This window comes from Oryctolagus cuniculus, chromosome 3, assembly GCF_964237555.1.
Source record: "Oryctolagus cuniculus chromosome 3, mOryCun1.1, whole genome shotgun sequence".
NCBI classification, from domain to species: domain Eukaryota; kingdom Metazoa; phylum Chordata; class Mammalia; order Lagomorpha; family Leporidae; genus Oryctolagus; species Oryctolagus cuniculus.
Window position 1 is genome coordinate 57,313,704 of NC_091434.1, and position 6,921 is coordinate 57,320,624.

At 37.8% G+C, this 6,921-nt stretch overlaps 1 protein-coding gene across 2 annotated transcripts in view; it reads right to left on the reverse strand.

The window, feature by feature from the left end:
* NUP35 (nucleoporin 35) overlaps positions 1 to 6,921 on the reverse strand; it is a 429,947-nt gene that overhangs the window by 214,709 nt on the left and 208,317 nt on the right. The gene's annotated exons all lie outside the window — the stretch shown is intronic.

Genomic DNA, 6,921 nt, shown 5'->3' on the forward strand with positions numbered 1-6,921 from the left:
CTGTGTGAGTACCGGTTTCAGTCGTGGCTGCTCCTCTTCTGATCCAGCTCTCTGCTGATGGCCTGGCAAAGCAGAGGAGGATGGCCCGAGTGCTTAGGCCCCTGCACCCACATGGGAGACCTGGAGTAGGCTCCTGGCTCCTGGCTTTGGATCAGCCCAGCTCCATTGCAGTCATCTAGGGAGTGGGCCAGCAGATGGAGGACCTCTCTCTCTGTCTCTCTCTCTCTCTCTGCCTCTCAAATAAATGAATAAATTTTTAAAGTAAAATTAGGCCAATGACTTTAACAACTTAGATAAGTAAACAATTCATTGAAAGATACAAACTTTCAAAGTTTACTCAAGACAAATATATAACATGAATAGCACTTTGTAACTAAAAGAATTATTCCCTAAAAGAAAACTCCCTTCTACCAAACAAAGAATATATAATAAAAATTCCACACTAACTCATCCAGAAAATAGAAGGAACAATGCTCTCCAATTTATTCTGGGAGGAAAGAAAGAGCCTGCTACCACAGCTAGACAAGGATGTCAGCTCTCCCCAAATTAACTACAGATCCAGGCAATATCAACAAAAATCTAAGCCCACTAAGAATCAAACAAACCATAGATCAATATTCTTTGTGAAAATAGGCACAAAATTCCTCAGTAAAATATCAGCAAATCAAATGCAGCAATACGTAGATACAAAAATATTCTATGACCAAGTGATGCCTACCTACTTCAGATATGTTTTAACTTTTTATCAATAAATATAACTCATCATGTTTAAAGAGTAAAAAATAAGTATAAAAGATCTCAATATATGACAAAATTCAATATCTACTCATGATAAAACTCTCAGCAAACTAGTGAAGACAGGTGTATGCATATACCTTAAAAAAGAAAAATAAACATCCTGCAAATATTATTATTTTAATGATAAAAAACTATATGCTTTCCTCTTAAGATTGGAAATAAAATAAGAACATCTACTCCTATCATTTCTATTCATCACTGTACTAGAGGAACTTGGCTCTGCAAAAGACAAGCAAAAGAAATAAAAGGCACATAAATTAGAAAGGAAAAAGTAAAACTGCATTATTTGCACATGGCCTGATTCTCTACATAGAAAAAAACTACAAAATTTCTTGTAACTATTAAGTGTGTTGCATATTACAAGATCAATACATCATAAACTTCACATTGGCTGTAAATAATTGGAAGTAGAACTAGAAGCCTCCCTGGGACCGGCACTATGGCACAGTGGGTTAACGCCCTGGCCTGAAGCACCAGCAAACCATATGGGCACCAGTTGTAGTCCCAGCTTCTCCTCTTCTGATCCAGCTCTCTGCTATGGCCTGGGATAGCAGTAGAAGATGGCCCAAGTCCTTGGGCCCCTGCACCCACATGGGAGACCCGGAAGAAACTCTTGGCTCCTGGCTTTGGATCGGCGCAGCTCCAGCCATTGCGGCCAATTGGGGAGTGAACCAGCAGATGGAAGACCTCTCTCTCTCTCTCTGCCTCTCCTCTCTATGTGTAACTCTTTCAAATAAAATAAATAAATCTTAAAAAAAAAGAATTAGAAGCCCCCTTTGCAATATTATCAAAAATACACAATTCTTATATATAAATCCAATTTTAAAAAAGACCTATACACTGAAACATATAAAACATTTCTCAGAGAAATTAAGGAATATCTTAAAAATGGAGATATACCATATTCATTGAGCAGAAAATTCATTATTGCTGAAATGTCAATTCTCAAATTTATCCATAGATTTAATGCAATATCAAACAAAATTTAAGCAGGATATTTTGCAGGAATTGAAATTTGTAATCTAAAACTGATAGGTAAATACAAGGGACATAAAATGGTCAAAACAAATTTCAAAAATAAGGAAAAATATGGGGTACTTAACATTACTCGATACCATGGCTTAATTGAAGTTACTATAATCAAGATAGCATGAATTTTCAGAAAACATTAATGGAGAAAGATATACAGTTCATAAATAGACTGAAAACTTTATGGCAAATAATTTTTAAAAGATGCTAGGACTATGTAATGGAGAAAGGATAACTTTTTCAAGAAGTAGTATTAGAATAATGTGGTGGTCACTTTTAAAAAACAAACTTTGATCCAAACTTCATGCCATATGAAAATTATCTTAAAGTGAATCAGAGACTTAATTAAAACTAGACTTAGTTAAAACTATAAAACTTCCATAAAATATACTATAAAAACTTAGTTACTACAGGTTAGTTAAAATGTAAATGTGAAATAAAAACCACTATAAAAATACTGATAAGTTAAATTTCATTAAAATTAAAATTTTTATTCTTCAAAAGATGCTAAGTTTTAAAATAAGGAAAATATTTGAGTAAACAATTTAACAAAAAAAATATGAGGAAGGAAAATAGAAAATAAGCATACAAAATCATGCTCAGCACCATCACTAATTTGAGAAATCAAATTAAAACCATACCAGGGGCCGGTGCCATGGCATATCAGGTAAAGCTACTACCTGCACTGCCAGCATCACATATAGGCACTGGTTTGAGACTCAGCCACTCCACTTCCAATCCAGCTCTCTGCTATGGCCTGGGAAAGCAAGAGAAGATGGCCCAAGTCCTTGGTCCTTGCATTCAAGTGAGAGACCCAGAAGAAGCTCTTGGCTCCTGGCTTCAGATCGACACAGCTCCGGCCATTGCAGCCATCTGGGGAGTGAACCAGCAGATGGAAGATCTCTCTCTCTCTGCCTCTGCCTCTGTCTCTGCCTCAGCCTCTCTGTAACTTCGCCTTTCAGATAAATAAATAAATCTTTTTAAAAAATCATACCATATACTCAGTAAAATGGCTAAAATGTAAACAAAAAAACTGACTACAGCAAGTGTTGACAGGAATATAGAAAAACAATTCAAAATTTTATTCACTTTTGGTGAGAATGAAAAATGGTACAGCTACTTGGGAAAACAGTTTGACCTTTTTTCATATAGTTAAACATATACATAATATGCGACACAGCAATTCCACTCCAGGATATTTCTTCAGGAAAAAAAATGGAAATACATGACCACACAAAGACTTGTATATGACTTTTCATACCAGTTTTATTCCTAAGAAAATTTGAAAAAAAGTCCACCAACTGACAAATGGATAAACAACTTACAATAACGCTATGCATATTACTTAGTAATAAGAAGGAACTACTGATATATGCAACAACTTGGATGAATTTCAAAGTATTATACTAAATGAAAAATCTCAATCAAATAAGACTACAGTTGTATGATTTTATTTCCATGAAATTCTAGAAAAGACAAAACTTGTCAGGAACCCAGAAGTACTGATAAGAGATGGACTACAAAGGAAGACCAGGGGACTTTTCATGATACTAGAATATTCTACATCATGATTATTATAACTGTTACACAAGTATTCACCTGCCAAAATTCATTAAACTGTACACTTAAAGCATTGAATTTTATTTTATGTAATTCACACCTTAATAATGCAGATTAAAGTCATACTAGAGTCACAGTATTTTTTATCAATATAAAACTTGTATATTGGTGTTTAGTTCCCATTTCTATAGTAGAAAGCTATTGTTTTCAATTTTCTGGCATCATGCCATTCTTCAACAAATATTCCAAACATCATCCTCTAGGAACTACAGATTCACCTTCGATCTACATGGTTTCTATAGGAATTCCTTTGCCCTGTCAGTTGGCCTAGGAGTTGGCAACGTGCAAAATCTGGGTCAACTCCCTTCCAAGAAATGTGTCACACTTCATTCCAGTGCTGAAGCTTTAATATAGGTGAGAACACTGATAGGAATATGTTTTACCAAGAGAAAAAGATTGATGTAGATAAACTTGAAGTACTGAGCTGAGAGCTCTAACTTTCTAAATCATATATTTTCATTATGTCATTCTTTCTTTGACATTCATTCCTTGTACACTGTACCTTGGAAATTTCACCTCCCTCAAAAAACTCTTTTTCTTATAGTGAATTAGGTTTCTGCCACATGCCACCAAGACAGTCCTAATTTACAGACCATCTAAATTAAGTATGTTCTTATTATGACACTGCTATGATCATGCTGGTTTTTTTCCGCCTGAGAGTTACTTAAATATCAGGCACACAGGGGATTCCAATTCAATCCCATCAAGGTTGAATGTACCAATACCATCTCACTAGTCAAAGTGATCAGTTTCAGTTCATAATTGATCATAACGATATGATTAAGTGTCAAAGGGATCACATAAACAAGACTAGTGTCTGCTAATACTGATATAATTAAAAAGGAGAGAACAAGCCAACATGGGAAGACTCATAGAATGGCAGATGTCCTAAACAGCACTCTGGCCTCAGAATCAGTCCTTAAGGCATTTGGATCTGGCTAAAAAGCCCATGAGAGTTTCTCAGGCATGGAAAGCCAAGACACTCTGGGGAAAAAAAATGACTTAAATGAAAGATCTCTGTGAGTGAGATCCCAGTGGAAAGAAGAGGCCATCAAAGAAGGAGGTACCTTTCTCTGAAGGGAGGAGAGAACTTCCACTTTGACTATGACCTTGTCTAAATAAGATTGGAGTTGGCAAACTCAATAGGCTTCCATAGCCTTGGCAGCTCATGACAAGAGCCTTGGGTGATTACTGACATCTTAAGTAAGAGTGTCAATTGTTAAATCAACAACAGGAGTCACTGTGCACTTACTCCCCATGTAGGATCTCTGCCCTTAATGTGTTGTACTATGTGAGTTAATGGTAAAACTACTACTAAAACAGTACTCTATATTTTGTGTGTCTGTGTGGGTGCAAACTGTTGAAATCTTTGCTTAGTAAATGCTAAGTAGATCTTCTGTATATAAAGATAATTGAAAATGAATCTTGATTGAGAATGGGATGGGAGAGGGAGTGGGAGATGGGAGGGTTGCGGGTGGGAAGGAGGTTATGGGAGGGAAAAGCCACTATAACCCAAAAGTTGTACTTTGGAAATTTATATTTATTAAATAAAAATTAAAATAATATAAAATAAAATAAATATCAGGCATAGAGAAGACAAAATAACTACCAATGAAGGTAACTATTTCTTTAAGTTTTTCACATGCATATTAATATGGATATAAAGAAATAAAATATGCTTTTGATATGTATTTTAAATATCGATCCCTATGAAATATATACACACAAAGGAATTTCAAACAGTTCATGGGAAAATGGAATTAACAGGTAAGTTTAAGGGCTGAGTGTTTGGTTTAGCAGTTAGGATACATGTTAAGATGACCAGTCTCCATATCAGAGTACCTGTGTTCAAAACACAGCTCTGGCTCCTGACTCCAGGTTCCTGCTACTGGCCATTATGGGCATGTGAGGAGTAAATCAGCAGAGATGAGCTCTGTGTTTTACTCTTTCAAGTCTTATTTTTTTATATGTCTTGAAATAGGCAATTACTAGTTTACTCCACTTTAAGCATATCATTTTGATCATTTTTTCTGGAAATATTATTTTATTCCTTATTCTTCTTCCTGTCTTGGAGTAACTGTATGAAATTTGACCTTGAAGTTTGACCTCTGGTTACATACAACTATACTTTTACTTTACTTTTCCTGAACTTTTAGAAAGATGAAGTTTTTGGAGAAGGTTTCTAACCTCCAAGAGGTCTCTCCTATATTGTTTGTAGTGTTCAAAACTTGGTAACTTGACTACTCGCCCTTTTGGGCTCCGTTCCCCTCCTCAACTTTTCTTTCCTAGACTTTCTTCTAACATGTCTCAACTATCCCTGTCTTATGTGACTTGGCTTGATTCTATCACAAGCAGTTTCTCTTAAGAGTGGGGTCCTGGCTGGTGCCATGGCTCAATAGGCTAATCCTCCACCTGCGGCGCTGGCACCCTGGGTTCTAGTCCCGGTCGGGGCACCAGATTCTGTCTCAGTTGCTCCTCTTCCAGGCTGGCTCTCTGCTGTGGCCCGGGAGTGCAGTGGAGGATGGCCCAAGTGCTTGGGCCTGCACCCCATGGGAGACCAGGAGAAGCACCTGGCTCCTTCCTTTGGATCAGCACGGTGCACCAGCCGCAGCACGCTGGCCACGGTGGCCATTAGAGGGTGAACCAACGGCAAAGGAAGACCTTTCTCTCTCTCTCTCTCACTGTCCGCTCTGTCTGTCAAAAAAAAAAAAAAAAAGTGGGGTCCTGTTCTGGAAGAGAACCCTTGTGAGTAAGATAGGAGTTTTACTGTTCCAGATCTTTAAGTATGTATACCATGAATATTTTTGCACAAATTCAATATTGCATTATTCAAAAACTTTTCTTAGTACTAGTCATTCTCACTTTGTCCAGCTTGTGGGGACCCATGAGCCGGCCATGGGCCCACATGCTAAGGCTTGGCTTGCTGACCATTGGCAATAGTTAGCTGTGTGGATGTTTATGGTTTCTGTTGAGCTGTGATATCAGGACTGTTTCATAACCCCAGGCTAGAGTCAAAGCAACTATGGCCTTGGGGCATCCTGTGCTTCTTTTCCCACTGACCAACGCTGAGAAAACACCAGATGGAAGCTTGTTGTTAGCACCCGAGTTGCCTGCTACGTGATCGGGAGCTTGATTGGATGAAGGCGCGTGATCACCTTTATGGTTGGACAAGGAGCGCATGGACTGTGCGTGATCAGGCACCCGATTGGAGCACCGCCGCATGGACTGTAGCATGGACTAAGCTTGCATTACATGCTTCTGCAATGATATACTATATAAGCCGTTTGTGATATGGTACGGGAGCTTCCCCTTTCTTTCGGAGCTCCCCTTGCTCAAGGGTTTCTCTTTCTATCCTGTTTAAATAAAAGTCTACTGAAGACTGATCAGCTGGGAGCAGTGTCGTTCCTTTGCAGGCAAGGGAGTGACACAGCTCACTTCAAAGTGTGTTTCTGTGGCTTTTCATTCTCCTGTTAT